This window comes from Chiloscyllium plagiosum, unplaced genomic scaffold (assembly GCF_037043375.1).
Source record: "Chiloscyllium plagiosum isolate Xiang-an unplaced genomic scaffold, Cpla_swu_hap1 HiC_scaffold_14, whole genome shotgun sequence".
In the NCBI taxonomy this organism is placed as follows: Eukaryota; Metazoa; Chordata; class Chondrichthyes; order Orectolobiformes; family Hemiscylliidae; genus Chiloscyllium; species Chiloscyllium plagiosum.
Window position 1 is genome coordinate 43,072,318 of NW_028270152.1, and position 23,618 is coordinate 43,095,935.

Consider the following 23,618-nt stretch of genomic DNA (forward strand, 5'->3'; position numbering starts at 1 on the left):
AGCCAGATTGCTGAAACTCAAACCAAACCAGAGAAAAGCTAAGCTGGGAGAACTTTTCTTGTTTCAGTTTTTTTAAAACTTGAAAGCCTTTTTCATGCGGCAGTATTTGTTAGCTGTAATCACATTGGCCTGAAAGCACTTCAAACCTAGACCTCCTAGAGTTTCTGTGATTCCGACCCCTCTGGAAAAAAAACCAAGGACAACACAACCTTGTTAAAGGAGCAGCATCATCATGCCTCCCCTCACATCCCCCTCAAAAAAACCCATCAATATCCAAAGATGGTTTCATTTTAAAACCCCTTGAGCTTAAATCGTTAACACACTACAGCACCCATATGCATTACATTGCCAATAATCATGCAAACATGCACTATTATATTGTTTCTGTTTTACTCCTGCCACTGAATGCCTCCATTTCTCATTCAACTCCGATTCATAGAGATGTATAGCACGGAATCGGATCCATCAGTCCAATTGGTCCATGCTGACCAGATATCCTAACCTAATCTAGTTCCATTTGCCAGCACTTGGCCCATATCCCTCCAAACCCTTCCTGTCCATGTAACCTATCCAGGTGCCTTTTTAAATGTTGCAATTGTACCAGCCTCCTCCACGTCCTCTGGCAGGTCATTCCATCCACTCACCACTCGCTACATGAAAAGGTTGCCCCTTTGGTCCCTTTTAAATCTTTCTCGTCTCATCCTAAACCTATGCCCTCTAATTCTGGACTTCCTCACCCCAGGAAAAAGACCTTGTCTATTTACCTTATCCATGCCTTTCATGATTTTATAAACCTCTATAAAGACATCCCTCAGCCTCCGCACTCCAGGGAAAACAGCCCCAGCCTGTTCAACCTCTGTCTATAGCTCAAATCCTCCACCCTGGCAACGTCCTCAAATCTTTTCTGAACCCTTTCAAGTTTCACAACATCCTTCCGATGGGAAGGAGACAAGAGTTGCACCCAATATTCCAAAAGTGGCTTAACCAATGTCTTGTACAGCTGCAACATGACCTCACAACTCCTGTACTTCATGCTCTGACCAAGAAAGGAAAGCATACGAAATGCCTTCTTCATTACCCTGTGTACCTGCGACTCCACTTTCAAGGAGCTATGAACCTGCGCTCCAAGGACCTTTTGTTCAGCAACATTCCCCAGGATCTTACCATTTAAGTATTTGAGTCCTGCTTTGATTTGCTTTTCCAAAATGTAGCAACTCACATTTATCTATATTAAACTCCATTTGGCACTCCTCAGCCCATTGGTCCATCTGACCAAGATCCCGTTGTACTCTGATGTAACCTTCTTTGCTGTCCTCTGCACCTCCAATTTTGGTGGCATCTGCAAACTTGCTAACTATACCTCCTATGTTCACATCCACATCATTTATATAAATTCCGAAAAGTAGTGGACCCAGCACTCGCCTTGTGGCACACCACTGTTCACAGGCCTCCAGTCTGAAAAACAACCCTCCACTACCACCCTCTATCTTCTACCTTTTGAGTCAGTTCTGTGTCCAGCGGCTAGTTCTGCCTGTGTTCCATGAGATCTAACCTTGCTAACCCGTCTCCCATGGGGAACCTTGTCAAACGCCTTACTGAAGTCCACATAGATCATGTCCACCGCTCTGCCCTCATTGATCGTCTTTGTTACTACTTCAAAAAACTCAATCAAGTTCATGAGACATGATTTCCCACTCTCTAAGCCATGCAGACTTTCCCTAATCAGTCCTTGCCTTTCCAAATGCATATAAATCCTGTCCCTCTGGGTTCCTTCCAACAAAAACTTGGCCACCACCAACATCAGGCTCACCGGTCTATAGTTGGCCTTTCCTTACCACATCTTTTAAATAGTGGTACCATGTCAACTAACCTCCAGTCTTCCGGCACCTCACCTCAACAATGCGTTGGCAATCATTTGTTTTCTTGTCCTGCCGCATGTACAATTTTTCACATTGAATGGTTGTAACAACAAGCTCCATCTAATCAGTCTGGAATTCTTTTTCCTTATTTCTCCACCAACTTCAATGGCTTATGATCAGTGCATATGATTATCCCAGATAAATTACAACATTTCAACATTACTAGTAATGCCAACACCAAGGTCAAAGGCTACTTCTCCATTGTTGAATATTCCCCAGCACAAATATTCAGTTTCTTGCAGAAATACCCAATAGATCTTTCTATCTTCTCATCATCTCCTTGCAACAGCACAGCACCGACACCCACATCACTTGCATTGATAGCCACTTTGAATGGCCGTGCATAATTAGGTGTGGTGAACACTGGAGAAGTGGTTAACAGCTTTCAGGCTGTCAAATGCCTTCAAAACATCTGCTATTCACTGAAACTACTTGCCTTTCTCGAGCAATTCAATGAGTGAAGCAGTGACACTGCTAAATTTCAGTTTGAATTTTCGATAAAAATCCACTCAATCCTAGGAATCATCTTTTTGCTGATTTTAGTATGGGAAACTCTCCAGTTATATTTGTGTTTGCATCCTGGGGCCATTTGTCCATGTCCAATAACATGGCCTAGGAAGTGAACTGGGCTTTGGCAAATTTACTTTTCGCCAGGTTTATCACCAAGCCTGCCTCCTGAAGTTGATCGAACAATTCTGATAAATTTTGCAAATGTTTCTTCCATGTGTGAATGAAAATCACGGGTCATCTCTATTTTTGACATAATTTGGTAATCCAGCAATTACCTTTATTGGTTAGTCTTTGAAATGTAGCTGGTGCATTTTTCACACCAAACGGCATGACTTCAAATTGATGCCGTCCATAATGCATTACAAAAGCTGAAATTGTCTTTGCTCTTTCGGACAAAGCTACGTGCCTTATCCCCTGAGCAAGTCAAACTTAGAAATATAAGTTGCTTGTCTCACCTTTTTAACACTGTCTTCCAAACATGGAACCTGATATGCATCAGTTTTTGTAACTGCTTTAACTTTGTGATAGTCCACACAAGTGTTTGGTATGGTCTGGTTTTGGCACTATGGGGAGCTCCAGTCACTAACTCACTTCAATTATGCTACCTTGGAACACTTTCAATCTCCTTTTGAACCTGTGCCAACTTTAGAGGTAATGACTATATAGATGTTGCTTAATTGGAACAGCATCTCATATCTATATCATGCATAATTAGGTTAGTACTTCCAAGCTTATTTCCACATATCTCCCCATGTGATAGTAATAACTATATTTCAGGTCACTTCAATTTTCCTCTGGAAGGTAACTCAATCTATCCCAATTTTTGACAACTTCCTCATTGTCCAATTTAGTTTTAGCAATGTCCAATTCAGAATTGTCTGAACTTGGTTTTTTCACTGTTGTAACCAATAACACAGACTCCTATTGCTGTTATTGCCTGTCAAAATACCTTTTGTGCATATATGAAACACTGAGATTTCTTTCTCTCTGGACAATTATCAGCTAGTTCATGTCACTCAATTTCCTTTTGACTTGATAAAGTCCATTAACCCTTGCTTTTAAAGGTTCACCTATCACTGGAAGTAACACTAATGCATTATCTCTACTAGCAAAATTGCAAGTTTTTTTATTTCTTGTCGTCTTCCTGTTTCATTCCATGTTGTGATACTTTTAAATGCTGTCCAGCCAACTTCCCCACCCTACTTAATCGTTCCCTAAAATTTGACACGCAGAATTCAGAGACACATGTTTGGACTGACTTATTCATTTTTCATTTGTTCGGTTTTAAAAGTTCTCTCGCTTTATGCCCAAAAAACTAATTCAAATAGACTGAATTTGGTCGATTCATTTGATGCATCTCTGATCACAACAATTACAAACAGAATTCCCTTATCCCAATCATCTTGATAGTCTTGACGCTAAGCCCTCAACGTAGACTTTAATGTCTGCCACCTTTTCTAGTACTCCGTGTCTCTGGATGGTATGCAGTAGATTTGAATTATTTTATTTCTAAGCTGTCTATAACTTCCTTGAGTAATTTTAATGTGAAGTTTAACCCTTGATCTAATTGTGTATCTCTGTGGGTAGTGACTAACTCCTCCTATAATCCTTTTAGCTGTGATATTGCTAAATGAAACAGCCTCTGGAAATACTGTTTCCTACTTTTTAGGTAGGGGTCCTATACAATCAATTAAGGTTTTTTAAAATGTTCCTCAAATGCAGGGATAGGTATTAAGTGTGATTTTTTTTTTTTTATTACTGCTAGTGCTTTTCCAGTTACCTGACGTGTCTGACATATATCTGGCAAAATTCAACGACATCCTTGTGCAGTCCAGGCAGTAAAAATGTTTTTGTATTGTAGCTTGAGTTTTTCTTGCCCCTAAATTATCCCGACTGGTCATTCATATGTCACTCGCAACACCTCTGTTCTGTAACCCACTGACAATACAATTTGATGAACTTTTGCCACTTCTCATCTGCTTGTATATGGTGTATCACAGACTTTGGTATTTGCACTACAGGAACATTGTGTGCTGGGGTTGCCTGTTCAGTGTCATCATTGGTACTGTGAGGTTGATGGAGGGAGATCTGCAGCTAAAACAGGGACCAGTGTTAGTGCTTTAAGAGCAAGGTTTTACCTGTCCTTGGTATAGAAGGGTGCAGTTTTTTTCAATTTGAAAATATCAAACCAGGCCCCTTGTTTTTTTTTGCCAAGCCTGGCGGATTAAAATTTGCTTTGCAAGTAAGCACTTGTTTGTTTCATTACTTTTGAGGGAAAAATAAGAACTACCAGTCAGCCTTGTTCTGCCTCAATGTAACTTTCAAACATGACCCCTGATTTTATCCAAACTGTCGAGTTGAACTGATTTTGATTTACCTAAATACCATCTTTTCCTGTCATAGTTTACAAACCTCAATGTAATCATGCATGGGTTCTTCAGTACACACAAATAAACCTAATAGGAGTGACTGGGAATTAATCTTATAACCTGCCTCTTAAACTATCCAAAGACTATAAGTGGAATTTTTTTTAAGAGTCCTGAGAGATGTGGATTATGATGAGATGCGACAGAATTGGATAAAAAGTCAGGTGAGGTCCATCTCATCACCTGATGCATCTGGTTTCATCTTTGTATGATTTTCACGAATGGCACTGAAAATTTCTAGAGGTAGCAATGAGCTGCCAATTAAGGAATATTATAATAGTCTGTTTTGTTTTAACGTGTGTTTCTTCAATGCAAAGTGGCTATAACATTAATTAAAGAATTTAGACCATTATTTATAGAATGTGAACTTTTCTCCCTTCGATTGGCTATAACGTGATTCTAGCCCCATTAGTTTAAGTGGTGCTGCTAATACGTGATTTTCTTATAACTCTGGGTCGCACAGGAACTGAACTATCGCATTATATTGGAACAGAGTGTAAAGCTAAGAACTGTGGATGCTGAAAATCCGAAACAGAAACCAATACTGCTGGAGAAAATCAACAGGTTTGGCAACATCTCAGGCGAGAAAGCAGAGGTAATCATGTAGCAGACTACCTGGCTCACTAATATTATTTAGAAAATGACATCTGATATCCTTACTTGTCTGGTCAAGATGTGACTGCAGTCCCAGAGAAATGTGTTTTTCCTTTCCTTTAAAATAGCCAATGTATACAGTTGTATGCGTAAATGTGGCTTACAAAAGGACAGTAAATACTGGCTTTGCCAGTGATGACCACGTCCAATTAATTTTTAAAAAATGCAAACAGCATTGATAGTTTATTGCCAATGGGCATTTAAGTAATTTTCAAAGAAGCACATTGGATTATTTTATCATCTGGAAAGCTTGATCGTGAAGATGAACTGGAGCCATAAGCGTATGCTTACAGATGTGCAACTCTCAACTCACCACAATTTCACTGCATTCCTGTTTGAGGAAAAAAATAAAATCCCATTTAATAACCACCACTGATATATAATTAACACAATTTATGTGCACTTAACATATTCTCTTCTCTCTCCAAATAAAAGTTAGATTTTAGGCAACCAAATTTTTAAAACAAACTAGATCAAATGTTTTGCATGAGCATTATTCTACAAATACCTATTTCTGAGGAAGAGTAAAAATTTCTTCATGTCAGCATTTTTGTTAGATTTGAAGGCAGTGCATGGCAGTATTGACAGTGACCGTAGGGAAATGTTAGACCTGTTGGACCATTACTTTGCTTCATTATTCAAGCAGAAAAGGAGGATAACTTGCCAGAAATCTCAAACAAATTAACAGATAATGAAGGACCGGATCTAAACAAAATTAACTTGTGTAAATCTGCAATAATGGGAAATTAGTGGAACTGAAGATTGACAAATCCCCAGGAACTGATGGGTTTCATCCATGGGTGTGAAAGAAGGTAGGACAGCACATTGTCAATGCCCTAATCTTAATCTTTCAGAGTTCCCTGGATTCAGGAATTATATCTCCTGGATTAGAAATTTGTTCTTGTCATTCTGCTCCTTAAAGGTGACTGAGTGAAACCAGGGAGTTATCTAGCAGTTAGCCTAATATTTGTGGTGGGGAAATTGTTGGAGTGTATCATCAAGTAAATTGCAACTGATCACCTTGGGTAAGTCAGCATGGATTCATGAAGGATTGGTTAGGCCTGACAAATCTATTAGCTGTGAATCATCATGTTTGGACTTCCTCATTATTATAGAGGCAAACAGTAGGATCTCTACTAGACAATGACTCAATATATGTGGCTGGGCACTGGTAACAAAGTAGCAGTTAATTAGAGAGGGTGTTTACATGAGAATGAAGCTCAGAATGGGTAAACTGTGGTGTGATTGAGTGCGCGACTAGGGTGGGAGAATGGAGTTGCATGTGTAACAATACGACTTCCCTAGTAGATCATGCCAACTATTTGTCATGGGTAGTGTGGCATTGTGCCTGCTGTGCCGTTACAGTCAGAGGGGAGCAAAATCAATTACCAACATTTATCCAGGTGTATAGCTATCTTTCAAAGATGGTAAGATCACCAGGAATGCTGATTTTTTTTCTGGCAATATCTGCTGAGTGGCTGTCCGAAGAATCCATTGTGACAAGAGGAGAATTCATTCTCACAGGAGCGGCATAAGTAATTAATGAGGAACGTTTGGTGATAGCCAGTGAGAATCCCTCTAAATATCTCAACACTCTCTGAGCCAAGAAAAATATATTCAGCCCATGGTTACTTGGACAGAATTCTTAGATTGGACAGAATTTTTAGAAAGACAGCAAATACTTACTAAAGGATTAATAAGGAGGGAAAAATTAGTATGAGAAAAAGCTAACTGGAATACTAAAGGTTTCTATAGATATTGGAAAAGGGTTTACAAAGTGATGTTGGATTCCAGTGTGCCTGGTGAATTAATAATGGAAAATAAGGAAATGGCAGATGAGTTGAACCTTTATGTTGCATTTTTTTTGTATAGAATGCAGGTAGCTTCCTAGAAATAAATATATGCCAGGAAATCAAAGCGATAGAGGAACCTTCTTAAGAAAAAAAAGGAATTACTAGGGAAGTCGTATTGAGTAAATTGAGCGAACTGTTCGCTGACAAATTTCCAGATCCTGAAGGAATTCATCCTGGCATTTTCAGTGAAATCATAATAAGATTGATCCACTAAATTGGAAGCTGATTTTCTTCTGCACAGACCTGAGGTCCATTTATGGCGGGAACTTCTGAAATTTAAATGTCAATTCTGGCAAGAGCACTGCCAATCTGTGTGCAGACCCGAGGTTGACTGCAAAGGTTGCAAAGTAACTTCTTTATTCAAAAAGGAAGCGAAGTGTAAAAGTAGGAAACTGCAGGCTGATTAGTCACACATCTGCTCTCTGGGATACTGTTTGGAACTATCAGTAAAGATATTATAGCAGTGCACTGATAAAGATTCAAGATAATCAGGCAGACTCAAAATGGTTTTGTGAAAGGGAGATCATGTTTAACTCTTTTATTAGCGTTCTTTGAATAAATAATTTGTGCATTAAGGGGAACTGGTGGATGCACTGCATCTAGAATTCCAGAAACACTTTTGATAAGGTGACATGTTAATAACCATTGCCTCAATGAAAATTCATGGTGTGAGGGGGAACATAGGTAGAAAATTGGCTGGTAGGAAAGAGGTTAGGCATAAATGAGTCATTTTCTGGTTTGTAAGATGTAATGAGTGTTGTGCCATGGGCATCAGTGCTCTGCCTCCATTCTTTATAATTGGTCGAAATGACTTTGAGCTGAAGACCTAAAGAAGGGTAGAAAAGTAAGTTGTGAAGAGGACTTGAGTAGGATATGGATAGGTTAAGTGAATGAGCAAAGATGTACAAATGGGATATAATGTGGGAATTCGTGGAAAGAATAAAGTGTGTTTATCTCAATGATAAGAGATTATTATCTAAAATGGTGAGAGATTCAAAGTTTGGGAGAAGATTTGTAGCTCGGGTGCTCATTGTTGTGGTTCTGTTCGCCGAGCTGGGAATTTGTGTTGCAGATGTTTCATCCCTGTCTAGGTGACACCCTCAGTGCTTGGGAACCTCCTGGGAAGCGCTCCTGTGATCTTTCCTCCAGCATTTATAGTAATCACCATAAATGCCGGAGGAAACATCACAGAAGTGCTTCCCAGGAGGCTCCCAACCACTGAGGGTGTCACCTAGACAGGGATGAAACGTCTGCAACACAAATTCCCAGCTCGGCGAACAGAACCACAACAATGGTGAGAGAATGCATAGCTCTGAGATGTGATTGAATCTGGATGTCTCGTACATGAAACACACAAGTCTATTACAAGTACAGCAACTAATGAAGAAATTTATTAGAATATTATTACTTATTGCAAGAGGACTTGAATGAAAAAAAAGGAAAGTTTTTTTTTTCATTTTTACAGGGCACTGGTGAGACCATCTTGAGTACTGTGCATATTAATTTTATATATTTTGAGGATCTGACAATCCTCTAGTTGGTGAATCAAGATGAAATTTTTAACCAATTTCTTCCACATGCTATTAAGACACAAGCATTATCAAGTACTTCATCAGAGAACAAAATCCTTATGTGACTAGATTAATTTGTTTAGACTCCTCATTATCATGTTCAGAATTCACTTTGTCATGTGTCATTTTGAGAATTTTGTCTCTGCCTCTTCATTTTGCTTGTTTCGCTGAATTACAATACTTCAAATCACACAGCCATACCTGGAATTCATTTGTCCATTTATTGCTAGTTTTGTTTCTGCTGCAGTAGCTAGACATGCTAAAGGTTTTTTTCCCCTCACTGAGTTAGCCTGGCAGTGTAATCCTGCAATTGTATTAACTCCTGCATTTTTGTATCCGGATTATTTTGAAATTTGGCAGTTGTTATGGATTGAAAATTAGTTGGCTGACAGGAAACAAAGAGTAAGTGATAAACAGCTCCCTTTCGGAATGGCAGGCAGTGACCAGTGGTGTGCCGCAGGGATCAGTGCTGAGACTGCAGCTATTTACAATGTACATTAATGATATAGATGAAGTTATTAAAAGTAATATTAGCAAATTTGCTGATGACACAAAGCTGGGTGGCAGGGTGAAACGTGAGGACGATGTTAGGAGAATACACGGTGACCTGGACAGGCTAGGTGAGTGGACAGATGCAGTTTAATGTGGATAAATGTGTGGTTATCCACTTTGGTGGCAAGAACAGGAAGGCAGATTACTACCTAAATGGAGTCAAGTTAGGTAAAGGGGCAGTACAACGAGATCTAGATGTTCTTGAACATCAGTCAATGAAAGCAAGCATGCAGTGAAGAAAGCTAATAGCATGCTGGCCTTCATAACAAAGAAACAAAGAGGTCCTTCTACAGCTGTACAGGGCCCTGGTGAGACCGCACCTGGAATATTGTGTGCAGTTTTGGTCTCCAAATTTGAGGAAAGACATTCTGGCTATTGAGGGAGTAGAGTGTAGGTTCACGAGGTCAATTCCCAGAATGGCAGGACTATCTTATGCTGAAAAATTGGAGCAACTGGGCTTGTATAAGCTTGAGTTTAGAAGGCTGAGAGGGGATCTGATTGAGACGTATAAGATTATTAAAAGATTGGACACTCTGGAGGCAGGAAGCATGTTTCCACTGATGGGTGAGTCCTGAACCAGAGGACACAGTTTAAAAATAAGGGGTAGAACACTTAAAACAGAGTTGAGGAGAAACTTCTTCACCCAGAGAGTGGTGGGTGTATGGAATGCTCTGCCCCAGAAGGCTGGGGAGGCCAAGTCTCTGGATACTTTCAAGAAAGAGTTGGATAGAGCTCTCAAGGATTGTGGAATCAAGGGTTATGGGGATAAGGCAGGAACAGGATACTGATTGAGGATGATCATAATGAATGGTGGTGCTGGCTCAAAGGGCAGAATGGCCTACTCCTGCACCTCTTGTCTATTGTTATCCCCTTATTTTCTTTGTCATTGCAGAATGTCTAGTTCCACAAAGCCTAGACAAATAGCTGTTTTCCCAAACTTTGTATTTTAAGGCAACAAACATCCAATCCAACAAAGGCTTCCACTTAAAGTCATAGAGATGTATAGCACCAAAACAGACCCTTGGGTCCTATTCGTCCATGCTGACCAGATATCCTAACCTAATCTAGTGCCATTTGCCAGTGCTTGGCCCATATCCCTTCAAATCCTTCCTCTTCTTGTTCCCATCCAGATGCCTTTTAAATGCTGTAATTGTACCAGCCTCCACCACTTCTTCTTGCAGCTCATTCCCTACATGTACTACCATCTGCATGAAAATGTTGCTCCTTCGGTCCCTTTTTAAATCTTTCCCCTCTCACCCTAAAGCTATGCCCTCTCGTTCTGGACTCTTTTTTTTTTTTTCCCCCAAACCCTGTCTTGGGGAAAAGGCCTTGTCTATTTGTCCTATCTAGGCCCCTCATGATTTTATAAACCTCTCTCCGGTCAACCTGCAGCCTCTGATGCTCCAGGGAAAACAGCCTCAGCCTATTCAGTTTCTCCATGTAGCTCAAATCTTCCAACCCTGGCAACATTCTTAAATCTTTTCTGAACCCTTTCAAGTTTCACAACATCCTTTTGATGGGAAAGAGACAAGAATTACACACACTTCCAAAAGTGGCCTAATCAATGTCCTGTACAGCCGCAACATGACCTCCCTACTCTAGTACTTAATACTCTGTCCTATAAAGGACGAATGCATTTTAGCACAGTCCACTAATTTTAGGTGCTATTTAGGGATTTCCAACAGAAATTTTGTAAATCTATTGAAGTCCATCATTCTTTAATTCTTTCAACTTCTGTTTTACCAGTTGTTTTTATTTTAACTCACTTGTGGGATGTGGCTGGCTGGGACAGCATTTATTGTCTATTCCTACTTGCCCTTTGGAAGGTGGTGGTGAGCTGCTGCCTTGAACCACAGCAGTGCATGTGCTGTCGGTTCATACAATACCCTTTGATAGGGAATAGATTAGATTCCACCATGTCAGACATTTATGAGATCAGTTGGAAACTTTTAGGGGCCTGAAAGATGTGGTCTCTGATGAGATTTGTGATAGAAGACGAGTGAGGCCAATCTTAAAGTCTAGAGCACTGTATCATTTATGTATCTGCCAAACGACAGGTGCATTTCTTACTAAATAGCAGCAAGTTGCCAATTAACAGGATTATTGCTTGTTAAACACCTTATTAACAGAACAACTTGCTTCATTGATATTCAGCTTTCTTGCTTGCAAACGTGCCAAACAAACTAAATATCGAGGATTCTCTACATGGATGTTAGAGCAGATGCTCGTGACTCAAGCTCACCATTGACCAAGAAAAGTCTCCATTTTGCTCAGCACCAAACAACATTCTCAGGCCCTGCTAAATGGGTACTGACAACATGCACCCTTGGTCAACATATGTTGGCATCTAGCATGTGCCAGACTCTCAGCACCTTTGTGGCTCATCTCTGGTCTACTTACAGTATGCTTCTATATTTCATTGCTACACCTCAGCTCCATCAGTAACAATCATCATAATGCTATTACAAGGACACAGTGCGTGGTCAGGGGACGTTCACTCAGCTCATCGACTGACTGAATCTCCACCCTATTCACTGTTGTCATAGTGCTCATGTACTAAGCCTGCGTAGATGCTCACAACATCCTTGCCTTGCATAGCATTGCCTTGCCGTTTTACACTTTGCCCCCTTGGTGAGAGATACTAGGCCTACAAGCTAGGAAGCTTGTCACGGTTGTCAGGAGGCCTCACGCTGGTCAAAGGATACAGCGTTCATTGTGGGTTGCCCCTGCAGAAATTCAATAGCTGCTTCCGATATATCAGTCGAGGATTTTGGATGCCATCAGTCAGTTGCTGAGAACAGTCAGAGTCCGGATGTTCTCCACTTAAGGAGTAAGGAACAGAATATCATGCACAACACCACCCATCTTGACTCCTCTTACCTGTTTTTGTTTAGTGGAATAAGAGACTGGCAGGTATTAAAGAAGGTACAAGTATTATTTTTGGTGCAGGTGGGGAGGTATCCCAAACAACTGAATAGTGCAGAAGGCATGCAGAGTAAATGAAACTGGGGTTGGGGTAGATGACAGCAAGTGAGCAAAGATGCTGCAGGCATTCAGAAGAGAAGTCTAGCATGAGCCTTGGTGGAAGGTAGATACAGTCGCAGAGTGAATGTGAAATATTGGAGAGAAGATGGTGGTACTTATGGTGACAGAAGTTGAGGATTATTGACCTTTTTTCTACACTGCTTTGCTTTGCACCAGTCCAGATGGCTGAGACTGCACTGAATCGAATTGTAACCTTGGTCAGGCTGAGATAGTCAGTCTAGTGTTGTGTCCTCCATTGCTTGCCCTGGGAAACGTGGATATCTAGTGTGTGCGCTGCTCCATCCAGCAGGACATCCAGGTCCCTGTCAATGAAGCTGGGTGCCAAATTTCCTTATTACCATGACTTTGGAAACTGCTAGTCTCGGGCTGCCTTGTGCAGTTCCTAAGTGCTTATCTGGGTGCACGATGATATTTTAAAGATGGCGATGGTTCAAAGGATGCTGATCAATTCCAGGATATACCAGCAGTGTGCATTGTTCTGGGTACAACAAGTAGTAATATGTGGCCAGAATCAGGCAAGAGGGCTGCTGTGGAGATGGGGTGGGTAGATTTTTTTTTGTAGATTACTTAGTGTGGAAACAGGCCCTTCGGCGCAACAAGTCCACACCGAAGCGCAACCCACCCAGACCCATTCCCCTACACTACGGGCAATTTAGCATGGCCAATTCACCTAACCTGCACATCTTTGGATTGTGGGAGGAAACCGGAGCACCCGGAGGAAACCCACGCAGACACTTGGAGAATGTGCAAACTCCACACAGACAGTTGCTTGAGGCAGGAATTGAACCCGGGTCTCTGGCGCTGTGAGGCAGCAGTGCTAACCACTGTGCCACCGTGCCGCTGGTAAGTTTATTAAAGTGAAGTGAGAACAAATTGTGCCTTGTAGCAAAATATCGTTCAATTAGTTCACTTTTTTTTGGTTAAGTACCAGTTGTACGAAGATTCAGCCAATGCAGATTTCATCCAGAAACTTGTATCATATGGTTTAGACGCTCATCACTAACCACCTGATGCACATTCATCTCATAAAATGCTTTCCTTCATTTTTTTTACTGCAGGATGTGACATCATTAAAGCTAAATTCCTCTTTTTGGTCAGTTAATAACCTTCTCTACATATTCATTTCCACCTTGCATGGCTGATATAGTCCAGACTCTCTCAAGAACGAATATAGGGTAATCACTTGTTTACAATGTCCCCTCACTTTTTGCCATTTTCCAAATATTCACTTCGGGTTTAGTTTATTTTTTATTATTATTTTCATCCTTTTTCTTAGTCAACTGTTTACAGCAAACATTTCTTTCCAAAGTTCTATTTACTCAAATCTGTAAAAAATGTATTGCAAAACATTTTGACTTTATTATTACAGAATTTGCAATGTAATTCGCCTTGTCCGCATACAGTATGTTCCACTCAATATAATTGTAATGATCTCGATGTTTACAAAATACATTCCAGATCAGGGATACAGCCTAAGGGCAAAACATCTCAACTTGGAAAGTATCAGGAGACTAGTAAATTTTTTTTGTTATAAACCATGTTCCCCGATGTGGTGTCTATATGTTTTCATTGCTCTTGATTCAATGTAAATTCTCTGTGAGGCATATAGCCCAAGGGGTTCTGCATTTTTCAGCCCCTCTATATACAGTACTATATGGCTGTAAAGCTTTTTTACAGCAACTGCACCCATTGTGCCTCTGTCGTGGTTGCCCCAAGCTTCATTTCATCCTTCAGCACTTAGGTTATGACATTGCAAGGTTCTAAACTTCGACATTGCATTAAGGAAAATTTGTTGCACTGACCAGAAAGACCAAAAAGTTTTGGGAAGACCAAAGATTGTTTTAATTCCAAAATGTTTGGCAGTGAAGAATAGCTCTGCAGCCAATTTTTACATACTTTAGCAAGTATTTATTTATTTGAGATAAAGTTTACAAGCAGGCACAGTCTAACAGAACTGAAAATGTGTTGCTGGAAAAGCGCAGCAGGTCAGGCAGCATCCAAGGAACAGGAGAATCAACGTTTCGGGCATAAGCCCTTCTTCAGGAAGGCTTCTATGGCTTATGCCCGAAACGTCGATTCTCCTGTTCCTTGGATGCAGCCTGACCTGCTGCGCTTTTCCAGCAGTGCGTGGGTTCTGCTTCCTCACTGTAAAATGTATGTCGGTGCCAAAGTATATGAGACCTTACTTTTTAAAGCCATCAGTCCTCCGAATTGGTCCTGAGGTTTTTCACTTTCACCCAGTTTTGTACAAGTACAATTTAAGGCCTCAAAATACTTGGATCAATCCACTACATTTTATAAAACTTCTGTATCCATGTTATTTAAGTTTATTTTCTGTTGCTTGGTTGAAGGAGGATTAATGGCAAGTATTAATGGCTTTATTTAAATTATAATGCAGGAAGACCACACTGTTGAATATTCAAGTCATGCAGCTGAGCTAATTATCCAGGTACCATTAAGCTGATGCAACAACTGCATTCCCACATACACTGTATTCATTCAGAGTATTATTGTGTAAGAAACTTGGCTGTTTCAGCATAAAGTGATCAATATTTAAAATTTGGGTTTATGAGATCAAATGATCTTAGCCAGTAAATATCCTCCAATTTCAAATAAAACCTAATCACTTCCAAGCACTAGTACATGCTGCCTTAATAATAGAGTGAGCATTACATTTTTTTTGCAATTTCATAGATTGAAAATGTGGATTAAATCAGAGCAATTTTTGTAAAAAGGAATATTCAATTAAAGATTTATACAGCAGGAAATGGAAGGCTAGAGAGGGGCGTAACATAGTGAATGCAGGTAGATTTTTTTTTCACTCCCTTTTTAAAATTGTTTTTTTTTGTACCTCAAGGTTTATGCTGCAGTCCTGAATTTATTCCTGATGTGCAAATGGGATTTTTTTTTCAACAGATTGTTACCTGAGCTGAAAATAAACAAAACTGTCAACCCTTTTTATGCTGGGCTATTTTGTTTCAGATGATAAAAGCATTGCTAATAAAACAAATTGATGCAGTAATTGTATCAATTAAATATACAATTAAAACCAAGATTAACAGATTAAAAATTATAATTAAGATCTATTACATTTACTTGTATTCTATTGCAAACATGTTTTCTATTTGGTACAGCAGTTTTGTGTCCAGACAAAAATGAAGTTGATGTTGAATACTAAAGATGTTAGAACACATAAAGTCATCTCCCAGTGCTTGTTTTATTATTATATGGATATGTTTGAATCTAACAAAAAAGATCATACCTTGCAAGATGTGACATTGATATCTCGTGAATTCCTGCAAATAAAACAAATCTACTTACTTTTTTTTCCAAGATCTTCCATAATATTTTGGTTCTTAGAATTAACTTGTTTGGCTATTTTTTTAGACAATCCTTGCCTATTTTGTGAAATTGTGCAGCTTTATTAGGCGATTATTATAGGAGAATGCAGTAACGCTGAGGAAATAGAGCTGAGAATTGCACACTTTGCTGGTCAGGGTAATTTTTTTGACTCCCTCTGGTTCAAAGGAGTCTGACTTTGAAGTGTTAAATTGAATTTCCTAAAGCTTAACTACTGAAACAAACATTTTGGAGGAGTTTAAAGCAGAAGTAAGTGAAGATTAGATTAGATTACTTAGTGTGGAAACAGGCCCTTCGGCCCAACAAGTCCACACTGCCCCGCCAAAGCGCAACCCATCCATACCCCTACATGTACCCCTTACCTAACACTACGGGCAATTTAGCATGGCCAATTCACCTAACCTGCACATCTTTGGACTGTGGGAGGAAACCGGAGCACCTGGAGGAAATCCACGCAGACACTGGGAGAACGTGCAAACTCCACACAGACAGTTGCCTAAGGCAGGAATTGAACCCGGGTCTCTGGTGCTATGAGGCAGCAGTGCTAACCACTGTGCCACCGTGCCGCCCACTAGTATAATACTGAACGTGCAAGATTGATTTGAAGGAAAAAGGATTTACATTTATTCAATGACTTTTACAACCTTGGAACATTGAAGTATTTTACAGCCAATGAAATATTTTTGAAATGCAATCACTATTATAATGTAGGAAATGAAGCAACCAGTTTGCACTTGGCCTGATCCCACAACCTGCAATGTGTCAATGACCTGAAAATTTGATGTGATAATATTGATTGAGGTTTAAGTACTGTCGAGGACAACCGAGACAATTCGGTTTCTTTTCAGAATTGTGTCATAGGACCTTCTACATGCACCAGAGCCCTGCCACAAGCCACATGTAAGTAATATGGGGAATTTACAGGCCATTGGTTGGAAGGAGAGTGGTACAGTGGGTGGGCAGGACCCTTCTCATAGTGAGTAGATCAGCACTATCTGTTCTACTTGTAACAAGGTAGATACCAGTGGTGGTAGGATGAAGCCCTTCAGTCGTTCTCAACTGGCAACTTAAGAACTTCTGGCTGAGGGGCAGGGAGGTTGATTGTGGATCTTGCCACCCAGAACTTTATTTTGGAAGAGGCAGGAACGCTGTGAAATTAAGACACACGATCATTCCGCCTGATTAAATGCTGTTCCCACCTCCCAAACATGCTACCAGATGGAGTTTATGATTCTCCCATATTCCAAGATTATCCATATTTATCTTTCTGCTGGTTACTCTGAGTAAGCATAGGTAGAGTAGTTTTGCAGAAATGTGTTCTGGATCGCTTAGCATTTGCAGAACTTTTGGTGGAGTCATTTATATTTTACCTCTTCTCACAGCCTTATGCTCTGCAAGTATTGATGGTATTGGGGTGGATTTTCTGTTTTACTCTAATCCACTTAACCTGCGATCAAAATAATAGTATAAGGAATTGATAATTTTGACTGCATTAAGAAGATATTAATAACTAGAAATCAATACAAAATGTAATTTAGTTGATAATTTTGGTAGGTGTTTGTAATTGTGTTCAATTACACATTGTATATAACAATGAGGTTAAGTTGAAATTTTACAAAACATTGTACTACATTCTTTCAATGAAAGCCAAACATATCAGTAACTGGGAGATTGACATAACTGCTACCATTGAGGATATTGTGTTTATGTTCTAAAGTGAAATGTGACTGAGGAAGTAAAATAACAATTTCTGTGAATGATAATTCATGAAAAATGCATGTTTGTATTTTTGTGGGGTTATTAATGATTCTATAAGCAGTGACTCAACTGGACAGATAACTATGCTGGCAGCTTTCTTATGGGTTTGCTGTGATTCTTGTGTCTTATTTTACTTAGTGGAAACAGGAAATTGAAAAACTAAAATAGGAACTGTTAGAGACACTTTGAGGTTGCTACCGTAATTCAGTAAAACATTGTAAACTTTTACAATGTAAATAGTTCTTCAGGAGATGCCAGGAAAAACCGATTTTAAAATGCCACATGCAGCATAGCTACAGTTTCAAAAAGGGGGGACTGAAGCATTGTTGAATATTCCCAGCTTAACTATCTGCAGGTCCAACCAAATGCTCCAGAGATATGATTTAAAATCTCATCCATGCAGCTGAGGGATTTTAAATTCAATTAATAAGTTTGTAATAAAAAGTTTGTATGAATAATGGTCATGCACCTATCTTTATTTATGTAAAGAAATTTGCTTTTGTAGTGTCCTTCACAGAAAGAACTGTTGATCATACTTAGTTTGGTGTATGAGTTGATGACTACAGCTATATGACTGACTGACTGACTGACTGACGCAAAAATTACCTCGCTGGTAAAACATTTAGTTTAAGGACCATGCGAGCTGGACAATAAATGCTGGCTTTGTTTGTGAAGCTCACATAGATCATAGAATCTCTACAGTGTGGAAACAGACCATTTTGTCCATCCAGTCCACACTGACCCTCAGAGTATCCCTCCCTTTCCTATTACTTTACATTTCCCCGGATTAATACTCCTGAGAACAATTTTTTTTAAAAAAATGAACTTGGACAACTTAACTTTGTACAGGGCATAAATAAGTTGGGCTTTTTGTTTTGGTTTTGAATTTCTAATACTATTTGCATTTTTTTGATTGAATGTTCAGATCATTCATTAAGTTGTTAATTATCTTCTAAAGTTGTTGCTTGTATTGAGCAGTTATTTTCTCGTTTGTTTTGAAGGTCACATGATTTTGGATTGATTGAACTTGGCATCATTCCACTAATACTTAAAGATTACAAGTGACCATAGACCTGAGAAGAATTTGGTCCTTTAAATTCATGTAAACAAAATTTGAATGTTGATAAATGGTTAATTGTAAAGATCTGCATGACAAGGCATTTGACCATTATTGTGCATTTCTAAGTGTATAAATACAAAGCATTTGAATTCAGCTACAATATTTTATTTGCATTTGCTCCTTCAAACTTGTATTGATTTTAAAGTTGATTTGTTTCAAAAGCTGAGTGTACGGCCATCATTGTCTACTGCACAATTTTCTGTAGTCTTTACAGGAATTTTTGTCCAATTTCAAAGTAAGAGTGGTTATGAGATTCATTTTGCTTTCAGTTCAATAAGCATATAAAGATGATTAACTTGTAAATTGAGTTGGTTCTTTTTATTAACCTTAAAATGTTTTAAGATTCTATAATTCTGTGTAATTTGAAATTATGCATCATAACATCATTTATCATATTTTGAGACCAGAGTCTCAAATTCTGTTCATATTGTCCTATACAAAGTGCCTCAAATAGAAGAAGGGTCACTGGACCCAAAACATTAATTCTGTTCTCACTTAACCGAAGCTGACAGACTTGCTCAGTTTTTCGAGCAAATTATGTTTCTGATTTCTAGCATCCGCAGTTTTTTTTTGCCACAAATACTTGCCAGAACAGAGAGGCACAGAGAAGATTCCTGAGTTAATGCTTTCGGTCAATGACCTCTGTCAGAAAAACAGAAGGAAAGGTCTTTGCTATGGTGGAAGATAGGGTGATTCAATGAGAGTAGGGGTAATGATGCAAGGAAGAAGGGGCTGTTAATGGGGACAAGTAAAGAAATAAAGGAAGGGCCAAGAGGAGCTTTGAATGGTAGCAGCAGAACCATTACCAGCAGTCACTGGCTGAAAAAATGATCTCAAGTTATTGAACTTGGTGTTGCCTCGGAAGTTGCAGTGTGTAATTGAAAGATGAGCTTCATTGGGATAGTGTAGGAGGCAGAGGACAGAAAGGGCATAGTGGGATGGAAAAGTTAAAATGGCAAGTGACTGTAATGGCCGTTGGTGGTGTGCTGCTCTAAATAATTGTTTTCACACCTGTTCAAAGTTGCTGATGCTGATATTTAAACTTCTGACTTTTTAACATCCTATGTGTATTTGGCATGTTTTCATGCTTTGTCAAAGTGTCCATTTAGCTCCAACAATTGCTCTTTCATTAGTCACTTCTAAAATAATCTTTTTTAAAATACTTTCCTTTTGGCAACACTTATACATTCTGCTTCAAACTTTTTTTTCTAATTGTTTGCACTTCTTTCAAATTTCCAACCTAGCCATTTTTCCTTATTTCACTTTTTTTGCATTTAGGCAATGGGAATACATTTTTTATGTTAACCAATCTGCTTACAGTTTTGAATACATCTGTTACATCTCTACACTTGCAAATAATCTGTTGTCACTGACATAAATTTGGCTGAGAATATCGGAAGCAAGGTTAGTAAGTTTGTGGACGACACCAAAATTGGTAGTGTAGTGGACAGTGAGGAAGATTATCTGTGTGTTAGGATGCTGAGGTTGAACTCCAATTAATTAAAACCAAACACCCAGAACAGCTCGCCTCTTGTAATCGGTTAAAATATGAGTGAGTGACAGAGAACTCCTAAATACCACTACTTAAAGAAAAATAACAATTCATTTTTTCTGACTCTAATAGTGAACATGAAACAGAAGCTATTCACAGATCCAAACACCCCTTTTCTTAATTACTTACTATCTGACTCCAACTCTATAAAATAATATGCTATTATAATAACTCACTTATTAAACATTACATTAACTTAATCTCAAGACCACACAGTCTCTGCCGTTTTCGATGGCTTTCACTCTTCTGGCTGCTGATCGCCCTGATTCATCGTCGTCTTTTTTGTTTTGCTGCTTGTTTGTTTCACATGAAAAGAAACCTTTGATAGAGAGTGTTTTCTAATTTCTTTGAGAGCAAGATATTAGATGGCCATTGCTCTCCCTCGAATTTTCAAATTAAAAGCTTATTTACCCTCTTACACATTAGATTCTTATAATTTGATTGGTTTCCAGGTGCCAGAACAATAAAATTCTAATTCCATTGGTTTCTGGTATCCTGGGCATAGTTTAAGCTAATTGGTTAAATTTGAATTATTGTCAAAACAACAACAAAAACTCAGGTATCCATTTAACAATCAGTTGTAACATTTGGAACCTTTAGCTGGCAACTGCGGCTGTACTTTAAATTCAGAAAAGCACTTTCTATCTTAAAGTGACCATATATACTTTTGACTTTGTAACATAGGCCAATAGGCTGAGAAGTGGTGGATAGAGTTTGATTTAGATAAATGCAATTATTGATCAGACAAATCAGGGCAGGACTTACATAGTTAATAGTATGGCACAATGGAGATGAACAGAGAACTGGGGTTTGATGTACGGATTGAAAGTAGTGTCACAGGTAAACGGAATGGTGAAGATGTTTTTTGGAACGCTTGCCTTCATTGCTCAGAGCATTGAGTATAGGAGTTGGGACATCATCTTGTGGCTTTGCAAGACATTGGTAAGCCTTCGATTAGAAGGACATGAAATTGGAAAGGCAACAGAATATTGGCAAGAATCTTCCTTAGTTTGAGTTGTAAGGAAAGGCTGGATAGGCTGTTACTTTATTCCCCTGGAGTGTAGGAGCTTGAGGGGTGACATAATATCATGAGGGGCAGAGTTTAAGGTGAATACTAAAGATCTTTTCCCTGGGGTAGGGGAGTTCAAAACTAGAGTGCATAGATTTAAGGTTAGAGGTGAGGATGCTTAAAGACCTGAGGGGCAACTTTTTCCTAGAGGGTATCCTATCTATGGAATGAGCTGCCAGAGAATTGCGAGATGCAGGTACAGTTACAAAATTAACATTTGGACAGCTTCACTAATTGGAAAGGTTCAGTTGGATGTGGGCCAAATAGAACTAGTTTAATTTGGGAAACCTGGTAGCATGGAGGTGTTGGACTGGACGGTCTGTTTCTGTGCTGTAAAACGCTATGCCTAAAACCAAAACCAAGCTTCCCCATGGCCAGTGCTTCCTACTTTTTGTTCTTTGTATGTCCTTAATTTATTGCACTGCATTGTTTGGATTGCTGTGTGGTTGTGCACATGTGCAGCTCAAGAAAGAATATTCTTCATAACTAAACCTTTTTAACCCTGATACCTTAGTAAATCCACTCTGTTGCATTTTGTGCTCTCTATTATTGATTTACTGACCAGTTGCTTTAGCATTGATAGACGTGAAATAGTTCAAGTGGATTGTGCCCAAGTGTCTTTTAGATCCCCCTCATTGCTCATATTGTTCAGGTTACTATTTGGCAATCAACCTCTTAAGTCAGTGGACAGTGCTGTTTTGAACTTTGTCCATCTGAACTAATAGTGGCTAGCATGGTGGCTCAGTGGTCAGTGCCAGGGACCCAGGTTCGATTCCAACCTCCGATGACTGACTGCCTATGTGGAGTTTGCACGATCTCCCGGTGTTTCCTCTCACAGTCCAAAGATGTGCAGGTTAGGTGGATTGGCCATATTAAATTGTTCATAGCATCCAGGGATGTGCAGGCTAGGAGGAATAGCCTTGGGGAAATACAGGGTTCGAGGATAGGACGTCTGGGTGAGTTGATCTTCAGAGGGTAAAAGTAAACACGATGAGCCAAATGGCCTGGTTCCACATTGTAGGGATTCTACAATTTTTTTAAAGAGAGAACATCATAGAGTCATAGAGATGTACAGCATGGAAACAGACCCTTCGGTCCAATCTGTCCACGCCGACCAGATATCCCAACCCAATCTAGTCCCACCTGCCAGCACCAGGCCCATATCCCTCCAAACCCTTCCTATTCGTATACCCATCCAAATGCCTCTTAAATGTTGCAATTGTACCAGCTTCCACCACATCCTCTGGCAGCTCATTCCATACACGTACCACCCTCTGCGTGAAAAAGTTGCCCCTTGGGTCTCTTTTATATCTTTCCCTACTCGCCCTAAACCTATGCCCTCTAGATCTGGACTCCCCGATCCCAGGGAAAAGACTGTCTATTTATCCTATCCATGCCCCTCATAATTTTGTAAACCTGTATAAGGTCACCCCTCGGCCTCCAACGCTCCAGGGAAAACAGCCCCAGTCTGTTCAGCCTCTCCCTGTAGCTCAAATCCTCCAACCCTGGCAACATCCTTGTAAATCTTCTCTGAACCCTTCCAAGTTTCACAACATCTTTCCGATACGAAGGAGACCAGAATTGCACGCAATATTCCAACAGAGGCTTAACCAATGTCCTGTACAGCCACAACATCACCTCCCAATTCCTGTATTCAATACTCTAACCAAGGAAAGCATACCAAACGCCGCCTTCACTATCCTATCTACCTGCGACTCCACTTTCACGGAACTACGAACCTGCACTCAAAGGTCTTTATTCAGCAACACTCCCTAGGACCTTACCATTAAGTATATAAGTCCTGCTAAGATTTGCTTTCCCAAAATGCAGCCCCTTGCGTTTATCTGAATTAAACTCCATCTGCCACTTCTCAGCCCATTGGCCCATCTGGTCCAGATCCTGTTGTAATCTGAGGTAACCCTCTTCGCTGTCCACTACACCTCCAATTTTGGTGTCATCTGCAAACTTACTAACTGTACCTCTTATGCTCGCATCCAAATCATTTATGTAAATGACAAAAAAATAGAGGACCCAGCAGCGATCCTTGTGGCACTCCATTGGTCACAGACCTCCAGTCTGAAAAACAACCTTCTACCACCACCCTCTGTCTTCTACCTTTGAGCCAGATCTGTATCCAAATGGCTAGTTCTCCCTTTATTCCATGAGATCTAACCTTGCTAATCAGTCTCCCATGGGGAGCCTTGTCGAACGCCTTACTGAAATCCATAT

General features: G+C 39.7%; 1 protein-coding gene across 3 annotated transcripts in view; it reads left to right on the forward strand.

Moving 5' to 3' along the window:
• The window catches only part of ca16b (carbonic anhydrase XVI b), a 720,903-nt gene that overhangs the window by 11,298 nt on the left and 685,987 nt on the right, over positions 1-23,618 (forward strand). Inside the window, exon 2 of one of the 3 annotated variants that reach the window (XM_087994367.1) lies at positions 5,319-5,450. The exons of 1 other annotated variant lie outside the window; for it this stretch is intronic. The gene's annotated coding sequence lies outside the window, so the exon portion shown is untranslated. The remainder of the gene's footprint in view (positions 1-5,318; positions 5,451-23,618) is intronic. One more of the 3 variants, XM_087994368.1, reaches the window with a different exon arrangement.